General features: G+C 40.0%; 1 pseudogene; it reads left to right on the plus strand.

Annotated features, from left to right (window-relative positions):
• Positions 1–348: 348 nt before the first annotated feature.
• LOC123450320 lies at positions 349–1,777 on the plus strand (annotated as a pseudogene).
• Positions 1,778–15,420: the final 13,643 nt, after the last annotated feature.

The following is a 15,420-nucleotide window of genomic DNA, read 5'->3' on the forward strand; positions in this document are numbered from 1 at the left end:
CATTGTAAAAAAAGCTTCGACCATAGATTTAAAAAGCTTCAACAAAAGACCCACGACAAAAATCTTTGAGGAGGCTCTTGTTTCCATAAAAACTGCATCAGCCTAGATGAATTGATGTGAGCGGTTGCGGCGGTTGTGGCCAGCGGCTACTCTAAGGGTGGCCGGCCGACGGTGCCTTCAGGCGTTCACGTGATGCTGCATGGTCTCTATTTTTTCTAGGAAGGCGTGCTTGTGAGTAGTAGCACGACCATGTGTTTGGAGGCAGTTGGAGGATGAGGAAAGGCCGGCCGCTGATTTTGGACCCACGGGAAGTTACGCGATTGCGTGTTAATGACGAACGTTATGATGATGGGGTCGCGTATAGATTGTACGGCAGCGGTTCGCTGCATCGGGCGGCTGGGACGTGACCGGCCCAACTATTGGGCCGGCGCGCCGGCGCACAGTACTCGCCTTCACAAAATACCTCTATTTTTAGTACTCAAAAACTATTATAAATCACTGATTTTTCGAAGCAATCAAATCTTTTCCCACGGATCGATGACATGGCGCCCATCCATCCGTCCATCTATCTCACCATCTTACATTCATCCATCCATGTATCTATAGAAAAAATGAAAAAAAGAAAACCCCACCCTAGCCCAAACCCTAGCTCAGACCCCTCTCTAGTCCCCATCTCCTCGCCGCCGCCACCTCCTCCCTCTCCCACAGCGCACACCTACCTCGCCGCCGTCTCCCTCTCCCATAGCACACACCTACCTCGCCGGCGCCCTCTCCCACAGCGCACACGTAACCCTAGCCCCTACCCCGACCTCCCCACCGCGCCGTCGCTCTACGACTCCTGGGTCGAGCCTCCCGCGAGCTACATGGATCTGGAGGCCGGCCACTCCGCAATAGCCTCGCCGAGATAAGGGCGCCACCACCACCAACCCTGGCAAACCCCTCCCCCTCCGTCGATGCTCCGCGATGCCGTCGGCCGCCACCCGCTCGTCGTCCATGGGCTCTTCCGACATTGAGTTCACCCTCGACCTCGAGGACATCGCCGCCCATGCAGCCAAGGTGGACTGCGTCGGTGTGCTCACATGCGGCCACGCAAGGTTCTCCTACCACCGCCTCCCCGAGCCTCCCCTACGCCTCACCATCCGCAAGCTCGACGAATCCTACTTCGGTACCAAATCCCGCCCCTTCCGTTTAATTCCCCCCGAACTATGTGGGTGGTTTGATTTTGCCCTAGATTGATTCCTGCCGCGGCGTGGGGATCGCAAGTATGTGACGCTGCGTGTGTTTCTTCTGGTTAATGCAGATGTGCGAATCGCCCGGTCTGCCGCTGTGGGAGCTCAAGGCATCCATACAAGGTGTGTTCGTCGCTCTATACCACGACATGGAGAATGCTGTCACTTGGTATGCCACATATACAAGGGGTCTGTGATTTAGCAAGTTGTTTGCTTTTAATTGTGCTTGGATGCCATGTGGATAATTGAAATAATTGAAGAGAGGTTTATTTTTCTCTGGCATGTAATGAACAATGGGCAATTTAGAGTGGAATTTACTGTCATTGTTTGTTTGAATTAAATTTTGGTGGTGGGAACTTAACATTTAAGGTTATTGCTTTGCTTGTTTTAGGCAGCACGTGTGGAGCCACTTCTGCTTATGCTTCAAGGATGAGAAAATGACGGATGATAAGGCAACGTTGCGTGCATTTGGTATAAAAGATGGTGATGAGGTCTGTGCACTTTCCTCCTGTGTGATTGGTAGGGATGTGAAGTTTAGTGTGGATTAGCTCTGCCTTTTTTATGAGATCAGTAAGGATACAAGTCATCCAATTTATGAAACTATGGCGTGCTGATGTACCGCTCATTGTTCCGTTTACTCCTTTTTCATAAAAAAGAGATGCCCCTATTGTTAGGCAATTTACAGTTAAGGTATTCCATATTTGATTTGGTACTTTTGCCTATCAGGCAACCTCTTATTCTCTTAGGTGAGCATAACAATTACTAAATACCCTTGATTTCGCTTCACATATTAGTTCTGATGGTGTAGATGCTCAGTAATAGTGCTAGAGATGCTAAATTCCATCACAACCATGTACAATTCAGCTTCTCATTCCTGAACTTGGAAATTTAATTTGTTATCAAGATCAAGCATCTGTTTGCTTTCATATTTAAAATTCCTGAATAAGAATTACTTTCTATTATCTACCAAGTCAGTATAATAAATGTATGCTGGCATAATGCATTTGTAGTACTATTCATAGTTTGTGTTCAAATCAGCGATTTGGTTACCGCTCGAAATATCGGGTTACCGCATTGGAAGTTTGAGTGTCACTTAACTCTTATTTTTAATTGCAACACAAAACCTGAGGAAGTTTCTAATTCTGTGTTGCTCTTCTTATATTATATAAATATGACTACACCGCATTATTGTTTTGTTATTTACCTTCTACTCCAGTATATAAGTTCTCAGTAGTCCACAATCTAGTGAATATGGATAACAGATTAGTTCTTCTGTCTGTTTTGCTATTTCACTCAGGAGCTAAGAATTTTCTGATTGCTAATGTATCTGCGTGTTGGTGGAACTCACTGCAGGCAATCGCTGCAGGCAATCGTTGCTGGTGATATGTGTGCCGTCTGTCAGGAAAAGATGTATGTTCATGTCCTCCTTCGCTGTAAACATATTTTCTGTGAGGACTGTGTCTCTGAATGGTAACACTCTTTTTAAACTTTTGCATCCTCAAAAAGAAATGGATTTATCATGCTTATCTTTATACATGACAAGGCTGTAAATAAAATAAATCAAGCTTTTACAAGAATGACAAGGCTAATGGAATGTAACAGCTAGAACGAATTCAGATTTTCACTCAGGTGCAAATGGAGATTTAACTTAAATACATAAAGGGACTCAGGCAATGATTGTACACATAAGATATTTTTAAAATAAAGAAGCCACTAAAAATGCTAGTACATAAAAGATGTCCATTCAATTACTTACCCATTGTCTTGAACCTCATCAGATTCCTTGGTAGGGCTAACGTTCTCCTTGGAAGCATTCTCACGTGCATCCACAGGACCTGGTAATGCTGGCCCTGTCCCCTGTTCTTCTGCAGTCCCATGTTCACCATTCCTAGTGCAGCCAACGAACATGAAATTGAGCATAGATTCACTGAAACAGACAATAGTTTACATCTCCTAAGTTGATACACTGTTCTCATGGTTCAGCCCTCTAGCTAGTACGTCCCGAGGACGAGCACAAGAACACTCTTGTTCAATTCAAACCCGGACATTGTTAGGAGAATAATATCACGCAGAGCTGCAAGAACCCACAATGAGATATATTGCCATATAAATATATGGTGACTACTGTAGTTTGCACTATTTGTTATGCATTTATATATGATTTCATCATATCTAACGCATGGAACAAAGACCTTACTCTGGCAACACAGAAACTGAGACCTCACAATCACAGTACATTTAGTATTTGGATAACTGGACTTATTTACTATGTCCTCAATTGATGCCTCCTTTTGCTTAAATAAATAGGTTGGTACTCCATTGTTCAGTGGTGTAGCCTTTTACATAATTTAAATGGTTTGTCCCTTGTATTATCACATCTTTCCAGACTGTTAAACATATGCCTGCTGATAAAACAACATTTAACCCGAGTTATCTTTGGCAATATTTGCAGAATTTAAATAAATATATCTATGTATAGACCTGGAAATTGGTATACCTCAGTGGTTGAACTTGCATAATGTGATACTAATACTAATATATTCTCCTACTTGGAAGAAATGGATTATTAATTGTCATGCTTATCTTTACAGCGGTTGAATTGTTTCCTCCACATTGTTGATCATGCTGAAGGCCATTGCTATGGATCTGTTTTCAAGAGAAGTACGCTGGCGCGATACGGGTGAATGGAAAGCTGGAGTAAACGTATTTGCTATATTCTGTCCGTTTTTGTTATATTCCTGTGTAAGGAAATGTATCCATGAGATGAGTTATTGTGTTATGTAAACCTGGGAGATGTATTATGTGATGTTATATGATGGATGATTTTAATTCGACTTGGAGTTTTCTTGATTTGAATATGAAATAGTGCTGCATTTAATATTGGACAAATAATTGGTTGAAAAGGCCCAATAAATAGAAATGAAACCAAGTTCTGGAAAAAAAATTCTGAATTCAAAAATGAAAAAAGGCCAAAACTGAAATTGGACCAAATGTATTTGGGCACTAAAAGGTTAGGGCCCCAAAAGAAAATTCGAAAAAAATATACTAAAATGCCTGTAAATAGGCCAAGGCCCAAAAAGAAGCCCAATAAGAAAAGGCCAAAAAAATAAAACCAGCCCATGTGATCAATTGAAATGGGTTGGGCTGATTTCAACCCTAACGTTTTGATTTCGTCGTAATTTTGCCACGTAGGACTGCCACGTAGGACTGGGTTTGATTGCCAACGATGATTTAGGATCGTCGTAAAGGTTACGACAACCCAGGAATCGTTGTAAAAGTTACGACGATTTTGATCAAAACGTCGTTGCTGTTCATTTCTGACGCTCCGTTTTCGACGCTTGGTATTTCGTCGTGAGTTCGTCGTAAATTTAAAACCGTGACGATGTAGCGACGAAAAAATGGCGTCGTGTATTAGCATATTCCTTGTAGTGGCGCCCCCTTGGCTTGTGGCCACCTGGTGGGTCCCCTGATGTATTTCTTTTGCCCAATATTTTTATATATTCCAAAATAATTCTCCATAAGTTTTAAGGACTTTTGGACTTGTGTAGAATACGTCTCTCGGATTTGCTCCTTTTTTGGTGCAGAATTCCAGCTGCCGGCATTCTCCCTCTTCATGTAAACCTTGTAAAATAAGAGAGACAAGGCATAAGTATTGTACCATAATGTGTATTAGCAGCCCATAATGCAATAAATATCGATATAAAAGCATGATGCAAAATGGACGTATCAGCACCCCCAAGCTTAGACCTCGCTTGTCCTCAAGCGAAAGCCGAGCTCGATAAATATGCCCACATGTTTAGAGATAGAGGTGTCGATAAAATAAAATACGGACATGAAGGCATCATTGTTATCTTTAGAAGAGCAACACATATTGACATACAATATCTTATTCTAGAGTAACAATTCATTCACAAGGTAAATTATGAATCAAGAACTCTATTGAGAACTAACAAACTATGATTTCACTCATTGACGCAATTCCGCCATACCTACTTGTACTCACATGTAAGCGACACATGTTGAAGGACCTATAAACATATAACTTCTATTCGGAAATAAGCAAACACAACTCATTATGTTGTCTTCCTTGTCCAATATCAACTTCTTAACATATAATATTTTAATGAGTGCTCACAATCATAAAAGATGTCCAAGATAATATTTCTTTATTACTTCCTTTTAATTCCACTCTTTCTTTATTACTTCCTTTTAATTCCACTCTTTCTTTATTACTTCCTTTTAATTGCAGCAATGACCAATAGCTTTGTTTGTCGACTCACAACAAATTTCGATCAACATACTTTTTATATGTGAAGTCATCACTCCCCATAAGATCATTATATATACTCTTTTGCTTTTCTTCTATACTTCTTTCTATTTCTATTTCTCAAGATCATATCAAGCAAGCAAAGCCCTCAACTCAAAACTACTCTTTATTATATAACTCTCGGAGTTGCTTACATAGGGGGAACATAAAGGAAAACTCAAAACTATATCACACTAAAACTTTATTCTACTAGATAAAGGTATTGCCAAACAGATCGAACGGAGAAAAAAGAAGAAAGTAAAACATGTGATGGTGATACGATACCGGGGCAACTCCCCCAAGCTTGGCACAAGCCAAGGGAAGTGCCCTATACCCATGTGTTTCGTTGTCTTTCTTCGAAGGTGGTGGTTTTATATTCTTGGCGATGATGCCCCTCAGAATGCGATTCTACTCCTCAAGCTTATTATTTCGCTGTTTGAGATCCATTATTTCCTTGTGAAGTTTTCCGGTGATGGTTAGAGCTCCCATAACGCATGGATATTACATTGCCGCGGGGGAAGAAGCAACACTCTTTTTCATATTTTCATAAGTAAGAAATTTAGCATTGGGAGGGATAAGCAAATTCTGAATTGCCAAGCTCTGAAGTTCTTCCAACATGGCTCCAGGTTGTAAACGAGAGGTAACTTCTTGATCTTCCTCCATAGCATCTATCCTTTTCAAGTCAGCCTCCATCTCTTCCTCCGTGGCCTGCCCGAAGTGGTTGGCTGTGCTAAATGCTCTGGGCCCCGGTGTCAGGTGAAAGCATGGCTCTCCCCGACCGACTCTTGCAAAGACATCTTGCTCTAAATCTGGTGCAGAAACAACTCAAGACGAAAGGAGGAGATACTGTCGTGATACGAAGGTCAAAACTTTTGGGAGATTATATAATGAATTTTTAACGACCAGAAGGAGTATTCCACAAGAAAACGGAGTCCGGAGGGTACACGGGGTGGCCACAAGCCTGTAGGGCGCGCCCAGGGGGGTAGGGCGCGCCCCTGGCTTGTCGCCTCCTCGTGCACTTCTCGGGCTGCTTTGAATTTTCCTAATTTTTTAAACATTTCAAAACAGATTAAAATTGCCATTGGAAATGTTTTGGGGTCGATTTGTTTACCGTGACACATAGCTATTACTTTTCGGAGTCTGAAACGTTCATATAGGCCTCCCTAATGTACTCTTACGGAGTTATGGTATTGGCAATATTGGTTTCAACATTTATGGGAGTACGTGGGATATAATGTTTGATTCTTTGCCCATTTACCACCTTCGGCGTTGTTGATCTTGATGGCACCAGAATGATATACTTCCTCGATAACGTAAGGCCCTTCCCATTTAAATAGAAGTTTTCCTGCAAAAAATCTTAAACGATAGTTGTATAGCAAGACATGATCACCTACATTGAATTCACGCTTTTGTATCCTTCTATCATGCCATCTCTTAAACTTTTCTTTAAACAACTTAGCATTCTCATAGACTTGGGTTCTCCATTCATCAAGCGAGCTAATGTCAAATGACCTCTTCTAACCAGCAAGTTTGAAATCATACTTAAGCTCTTTAATTTCCCAATAAGCTTTATGTTCTAGCTCTAGTGGTAAGTGGCATGCTTTACCATAAACCATTTTATAGGAGACATGCCCATAGGGTTTTTGTAAGCGGTTCTATAAGCTCATAATGCATCGTCAAGTTTCTTAGACCAAATCTTTCTAGATCTATTAACGGTCTTTTGCAAGATCAATTTAATTTCTCTATTGCTCAATTCAACTTGACCACAAGACTGAGGATGATAAGGAGATGCAATTCTATGATTAACATCATACCTAGCAAGCAATTTACGGAAAGCATCATGGATAAAGTGTGAACCACCATCAGTCATTAAATATCTAGGGACTCCAAATCTAGGGAAAATAACTTCTTTCGGCATTTTAATAGAAGTGTTATGATCAACACTACTAGTTGGAATATCTTCTACCCACTTAGTAACATAATCAACAGCAACTAGAATATGAGTATACCCATTGGACTTTGGAAAATGTCCCATATAATCAAAACCACAAACATCAAATGGTTCAATAACAAGAGAGTAATTCATAGGCATTTCCCGACGTCTATTAATATTACCAATTCTTTGACATTCATCTCAAGACAATACAAACTTAGGAGCATCCTTGAAGAGAGCAGGCCAATAAAAACCAGATTGTAATACCTTGTGTGCGGTTGTATCTCGAGCATGGTGTCCTTCGTAGGCCTCGGAGTGACACTTGTGTAGGATCTGTCGCTGTTCATGCTCAGGTACACAACATCTAATAATACTATCTACTCCTTCTTTATAAAGGTGTGGATCATCCCAAAAGTAATGTCTTAAATCATAGAAGAACTTTTTATATTGTTGGTATGTGAAACTAGACGGTATAAATTTAGCAACAATGTAGTTAGCATAATAAACATACCAAGGAGCACTGCGCGAAGCATTTATGGTAGCTAATTATTCATCATGAAAGCTATCATCAATAGGTAGTGGGTCATCAAGAACATTCTCTAGTCTAGACAAGTTATCTGCTACGGGGTTATCATCACCCTTTCTATCAATAATATGCAGATCAAATTCTTGTAGCAGAAGAACCCATCTAATAATTCTATGTTTAGCATCTTTCTTTTCCATAAGGTATTTAATAGCAGCATGATTAGTGTGAACAGTTACTTTGGAATCAACAATATAAGGTCCAAACTTGTCACAGGCAAACACAACTACTAAAAATTCCTTTTCAGTGGTAGTGTAGTTTCTTTGAGCACTATCTAGAGTTTTACTAGCATAATGGATAACATTTTATTTCTTATCAACTCTTTGTCCTAGAACAGCACCAACATCATAATCACTAGAATCACACATAATTTCAAAGGGTAGGTTCCAGTTAGGTGGTTGAACAACAAGTGAAGTGATCAAGGCTCTCTTAAGAATTTCAAACGCTTCTACACAATAATCATCAAAAACGAATGGAACATCCTTTTACAAAAGATTAGTGAGAGGCTTAGAAAACTTAGAGAAGTCTTTAATAAACCTCTTATAGAAACCAGCATGACCAAGGAAACTTCTTATACCTCTGATATCTGTTGGACACGACATTTTTTCAATAGCATCAACTTTAGCTTTATCAACTTCAATACCTCTTTCGGATATTTTGTGTCCCAACACAATGCCTTCATTGACCATAAAGTGGCACTTCTCCCAATTCAAGACAAGATTAGTTTCTTCACGTCCCTGCAAAACTCGATCAAGGTTGCTCAAGCAACCATAAAAAGAAGTTCCATAAATGGAAAAATCATCCATGAAAACCTCAACAATCTTTTCACAAAAGTCAGAGAATATAGCCATCATATATCTTTGAAAGGTAGCAGGTGCATTGCATAAACCAAAAGGCATACGTCTATAAGCAAAGGTACCAAAAGGGCAAGTAAAAGTGGTCTTCTCTTGATCCTCTTTTGACACATATATTTGAGACAAACTAGAATAACCGTCTAGAAAGCAAAAATGTCTATGTTTGGATAGTCTTTCTAGCATTTGATCAATAAAAGGTAGAGGATTATGATCTTTCTGGTAGCTTTGTTAAATTTCCTAAAATCAATTACCATTCTATATCCTGTAACAATTATTTGTGGGATCAATTCATTTTTATCATTAGGAACTACGATAATACCTCCGTTTTTAGGGACACAATGAACGGGACTAACCCATCTACTATCATCAATAGGATAAATTATACCTGCCTCCAGAAGCTTTAGTATTTCATTTCTTACCACTTCCTTCATTTTAGGATTTAGCCGTTGTTAGTGATCAACAACTGGTTTAGCATCAGACTCCATATTAATTTTGTGCTCACATAGAGTTGGACTAATGCCCTTAAGATCATCAAGAGTATATCCAATAGCAACACGGTGCTTCCTCAGAGTTTTCAATAATCTCTTTTCTTCATGCTCTGAAAGGTTAGCACTAATAATAATAGGATATATCTCCATTTCATCAAGATAAGCATACTTCAGAGTATCAGGTGATTGTTTAAGCTCAAACACGGGATCACCCTTGGGTGGAGGATGATCCCCAAGTATTTCAACAGGCAGGTTGTGTTTCAAAATAGGCTGTTGATCAAAGAAAATCTTATATATTTCATTCCTTTCATTCATATGCATATCATTTTCATGGTATAGCAAATATTGTTATAAGGGATCAGTAGGAGGCACAACAATGGAAATGATACCAATAATTTCATCTTTACTAGGCAATTCTTTGTCATGGGGTTGTCTACAAAATTTAGAGAAATTGAACTCATGAGACACATCCCAAAACTTACTGTAACCGTTTCTTTCTAAAGATCAATCTTAGCATCAACAATATTCAAGAAGGGTCTACCGAATATAATGGACAAAAATCATCTTGTGGGGAACCAAGAACAAGAAAATCAATAGGATACTTTATTTTCCCACACAAGACTTCAACATCTCTAACAATCCCAATTGGTGCAATAGTATCTCTATTAGCAAGCTTGATGGTAACATCAATTTCTTCTGATTCAGTTGGTGCAATATCATTCATAATTTCTTGGTATAACGTAAAGGGAATTGCATCACACTAGCACCCACATCACATAAGCCATGATAAAAATGATCTCCTATTTTAACAGAAACAACAAGTACGCCAACAATAGATCTATGTTTACTTTTAGTATCAGGTCTAGCAATTCTAGCAGCTTCATCACAGAAATGAATGATATGCCCATCAATATTATCAACCAAGAGATCTTTAACCATAGCAATATTAGGTTCAACTTTAATTTGTTCAGGAGGTATAGGTGTTCTAGTATAACTCTTACGAACCACAGTTGAAGCTTTAGCATGTTCCTTTATTCTAACAGGAAATGGTGGTTTCTTGATATAAGGAGTAGGAATAATAGGATCAGCATTATAAATAATAGTTTCTTATTCAACTTTAATAGGTTCAAGTACTTTAACTTCAATGGGAGGATGATATTTAAACCACTTCTCCTTGGGGAGATCAACATGAGTAGCAAAAGATTCACAGAATGAAGCTACTACCTCAGAGTCAAGTCCATATTTAGTGCTAAAATCATGATAAGCATCAGTGTGTATAAAGGATTTAACACAATCAAACTTAAGGCTTACACCTGACTCATTACCTCCGTAGAGTTCCCAATCTTCAGAGTTGCGTTTAATTCTTTCCAATAAGTCACATTTGAATTCAATATCTTTATTCATAAAGGAACCAGCACAAGAAGTATCGAGCATGGATTGATCATTACGAGAGAGCTGAGCATAGAAAATCTGAATAATAATTTCTCTCTGGAGCTCATGATTGGGGCATGAATATAACATTGACTTAAGCCTCCCCAAAGCTTGAGCGATTCTTTCTCCTTCACGAGACCAAAAATTATAAATATAATTCCTATCATGATGAACCAGATGCATAGGATAAAACTTCTGATGAAATTCTAATTTCAATCGGTTGTAGTTCCATGATCCAATATCATCACATAGCCTATACCACGTCAACGCCTTTTCCTTCAAAGATAAAGGAAAGACCTTCTTCTTGACATCATCCTTGGGCAGACCTACAAGCTTAAATAATCCACAAATTTCATCCACATAGATTAGATGCAACTCAGGATGTAGTGTTCCATCTCGTGCATAAGGATTGGCTAGCAGTTTTTCTATCATACCTGAAGGAATTTCATAATAAATATTTTCAGTAGGTGCATCAGGTTGAGGAGCATTTCTTTGTGCTTCCGGTCGGGGTGAAGATTCCCCAAACAAGCGCCTCAAAGGATTATTTTCCATTGTGACAAGTGATAGTAAATTTCAGCATAGTATATAAAATTTTCCTTACCAAGTTCCACTCACCAAAGGCGCTTCACTCCTCAGCAATAGCGCCAGAAAAGAGTCTTGATGAACCACAAGTATAGGGGATCTATCATAGTACTTTCGATAAGTAAGAGTGTCGAACCCAACGAGGAGCAGAAGGAAATGACAAGCGGTTTTCAGTAAGGTATTCTGTGCAAGCACTGAAATTATCAGTAACAAATAGTTTTGTGATAAGGTAATTCATAATGGGTAGAAAGTAAAAAATGTAAAAAAGGTTCATCAAGGTGGCCCAATCCATTTTGTAGCAAAGGACAAGCCTGGACAAACTCTTATATGAAGCAAAGAGCTCCCGAGGACACATGGGAATTTCTCTCAAGCTAGTTTTCATCAGGCTCATATGATTCGCGTAAGTTACTTTGATAATTTGGTATGTGGGTGGATTGGTGCTTGGATGATGCCCTTACTTATACAAACATCCCACTTAGGATTAACCTCTCTCGCAAGCATCTGCAACTACGAAGTAAGAATTAAGATAAATCTAACCATATCATGAAACATATGGATCCAAATCAGCCCCTTACGAAGCAACACACAAACTAGGGTTTAAGCTTTTCTCACTCTAGCAACCCATCATCTACTTATTACTTCCCAATTCCTTCCCCTAGGCCCAAATAATGGTGAAGTTTGATGTAGTCGAGTCACATGACACCACTAGTGGAGAGACAACATACATCTCATCAAAATACCGAACGAATACCAAATTCACATGACTGCTTATAGCAAGACTTATCTCATGTCCTCAGGAACAAACGTAATTATTCATAAAGCATATTCATGTTCATAATAAGAGGAGTATTAATAATCATTAAGGATCTGAACATACGATCTTCCACCAAGTAAACCAACGTGCATCAACTACAAGGAGTAATCAACACTACTAGCAACCCCGAGGTACCAATCTGAGGTTTGAGACAAAGATCAGATACAAGAGATGAACTAGGGTGTGGAGAGGAGATGGTGCTGATGAAGATGTTGATGGAGATTGACACCCTCTTGATGAGAGGATTGTTGGTGATGACGATGGTTTTGATTTCCCCCTCCGGGAGGGAAGTTTCCCGGGAGAATAGCTCCGTCGGAGCTCTAGATTGGTTCTGCCGAAGTTTCGCCTCAAGATGGCGGCGCTTCACCGTGAAAGTTCTGATATGATTTTTTCCAGATCAAAACCCTTCATATAGCAGAAGATGGGCAGCGGAGGCCTGCCAGGGGGCCCACAAGCCAGCAGGGAACGCCTAGGGGGGTAGGGCGCGCCCCCTGGTTGGTGGCCACCTGGTGGGCCCCCTGATGTATTTCCTTCGCCTAATAGTTTTTATATATTCCAAAATAATTCTGCGTAAGTTTTGAGGACTTTTGTAGTTGTGGAGAATAGATCACTCAGATTTGCTCCTTTTTCCGGTCCAGAATTCCAGCTGCCGGCATTCTCCCTCTTCATGTAAACCTTGTAAAATAAGAGAGAAAAGGCATAAGTATTGTAACATACTGTGTATTAACAGCCCATAATGCAATAAATGTCGATATAAAAGCATGATGCAAAATGGACGTATCAGTCACACAAGTGAGACACAGTTACTTTGAGAGTGTTTGGTTGGTTTATGCATCATATAGGGTGAGATAACTCATGAATTGAGTGTCTCCCCCTAAACACATGCCCACATCTAGATTGGACATGAAATAAGTGTATGCATGAGTGCAAGATTTCATATAATGTTGTCAAGTTCTAAGATACCAAGTTCACGTGTGAGTAAATAGAACCTACGTTCATCCAGTGGCTTGGTGAAAATATCAGTGAGTTGTATATCTGTGCCATCACGAGCAATGTCAATATCACCCTTTTGCACATGGTCTCTTAAGAAGTGATACCGAATGTCAACGTGCTTGGTGCGAGAGTGATCACTAGGGTTTTCAGCAATCTTGATGGAACTTTCATTGTCGCATAGTACACGCACATGTCTGCAAGTTATACCATAGTCCTTCAGAGTTTGCCTCATCCATAACAAATGTGTTTCATAGCTTGCGTTTGCAATTTATTCCACTTCAGCGGTGGAGAGGGAGGCACAATTTTTCTTTTTCGAGGACCAACTTACCAATGAGCGTCCAAGAAACTGACATGCCCCGGAGGTGGATTTTCTTCCCACTTTATCTCCTACCCAATCTGCATCCGTGTACCCAATGAGATCAAACTTGGCATCCTTGGGGTACCATAGACCCAACCTTGGGGTGTGAAGAAGGTATCTAAGAATATGCTTAACCACCTTATGATGTCTTTCCTTAGGGTAAGCTTGAAATCTAGCACAAATGCCTACACTTAACGTGATGTCTGGTCTAGATGCACAAAGGTAAAGCAAGGAACCAATCATAGAGCGATAAATCGATGGGTCAAATGGAATACGGTTTGTGTCCTCGTTAAGAGCAATTGTGGTTGGCATGGGTACCTTGCATGGACAAGCATTTGTCATTTCGAACTTTGCAAAAATATCTTTTAAGTACTTGGTTTGAGATAGAAAAATTCCTTCTTGACATTGTCGGATTTGGAAACCGAGAAAGAATTTCAAATCCGTGTTCAACAACATTTCAATGTACTTTGTCATGGAGTCCGCAAATTTATTGCATAAATGGATGTTAGGGCAACCAAATATGATATCATCTACATAATTTTGACACAAGATCAAATTGCCTTTTTCCCTCTTAGTGAAGAGAGTAGGGTCAATCACCCCTCTCACAAAACCATCATCGAGTAGAAACTTCTTAAGATGATCATACCAAGCACGAGGTTCGTGTTTGAGTCCATACAAGGCCTTGTGAAGTTTGTACACAAAGTTTTTATGATCAGGGTCAATAAACCCAGGTGGTTGTGTGACATATACTTCTTCTTGTAGAGGGCCATTAAGAAAGGCACTCTTAACGTCCATTTGGTGTAAAGTAAAACCATTGAAGGCAACATAATCAAGTAAATGCGAATTGATTCAAGACGGGCAATGGGGCAAAAGTCTCATCAAAGTCCAAACCTGCAACCTGTGAGAACCCTTGTGCCACTAAAATTGCCTTGTTTCTGATGATAACACCATTTTCATCTTGTTTGTTCTTCAAGATCCACTTTGTTCCAATGCCATTGTGCTCCTTAGTTGGTCTTTCAACTAAAGACCACACTTGGTTGCGCTCGAAGCTGTTCAACTCTTCTTGCATAGGGACAAGCCAGTCGTGGTCCATCAACGCATCTTGTGCCTTAAGAGACAACACTAGAGACAAAGGAAACGTGAGCACAAAAGTTTGTCAATTGTTTACGAGTGACTCTACCTTTCGATATCTTGGTGAGACTTTGGTCTACGTCAACACGACCAGCCACACGAGGCATGATGGAGGTTAAGGTTTCACGAGGTTCAACTTTGTTCCCATCATCAGAATCCTCAACATAAGGATCCAGAATGTGTGGAGGAAGATCTTCATGCATCAATTGTTTAGGTACATCATCGTCAGCAGTTTCACCAATGTCGACATATGCATGTTCTTGGTCTTGTACTTGATGATGAACTTGATCTTGTTCTTGTACTTGATCGTGAACATCTTCTTGTTCTTTAATTGTGGACCCCACTTGAGGGATAAGATCATGTGGTGGCAGAGGCATAGTAGTTGTATGGGTGTGCGTGGTGCTTGTGTCCTCATCTTCACTTCCATAGGGAACATGTTCCATTGGAAGGAGAGCACCTAAACCCATGGTCAAGATGTCTCGCGAAGGATCTTCTTCACCTGCATCACTTAGATCAACTTGCTCCCCATGGGAGCCATTAAATTAATCAAACACCACGTCACAAGTTTCTACAACACATCCGGTGGATTTATTGTAGATCCTATATGCATGAGAGTTTGATCCATATCCAACAAATATGCCCTCAGTTGTTTTAGATGAAATTTTCCTAACCGTTCTTTCTTGTTGAGAATGAAACATTTGCAGCCAAACACCTGGAA

Source organism: Hordeum vulgare, chromosome 4H (assembly GCF_904849725.1).
Source record: "Hordeum vulgare subsp. vulgare chromosome 4H, MorexV3_pseudomolecules_assembly, whole genome shotgun sequence".
Classification (NCBI taxonomy): domain Eukaryota; kingdom Viridiplantae; phylum Streptophyta; class Magnoliopsida; order Poales; family Poaceae; genus Hordeum; species Hordeum vulgare.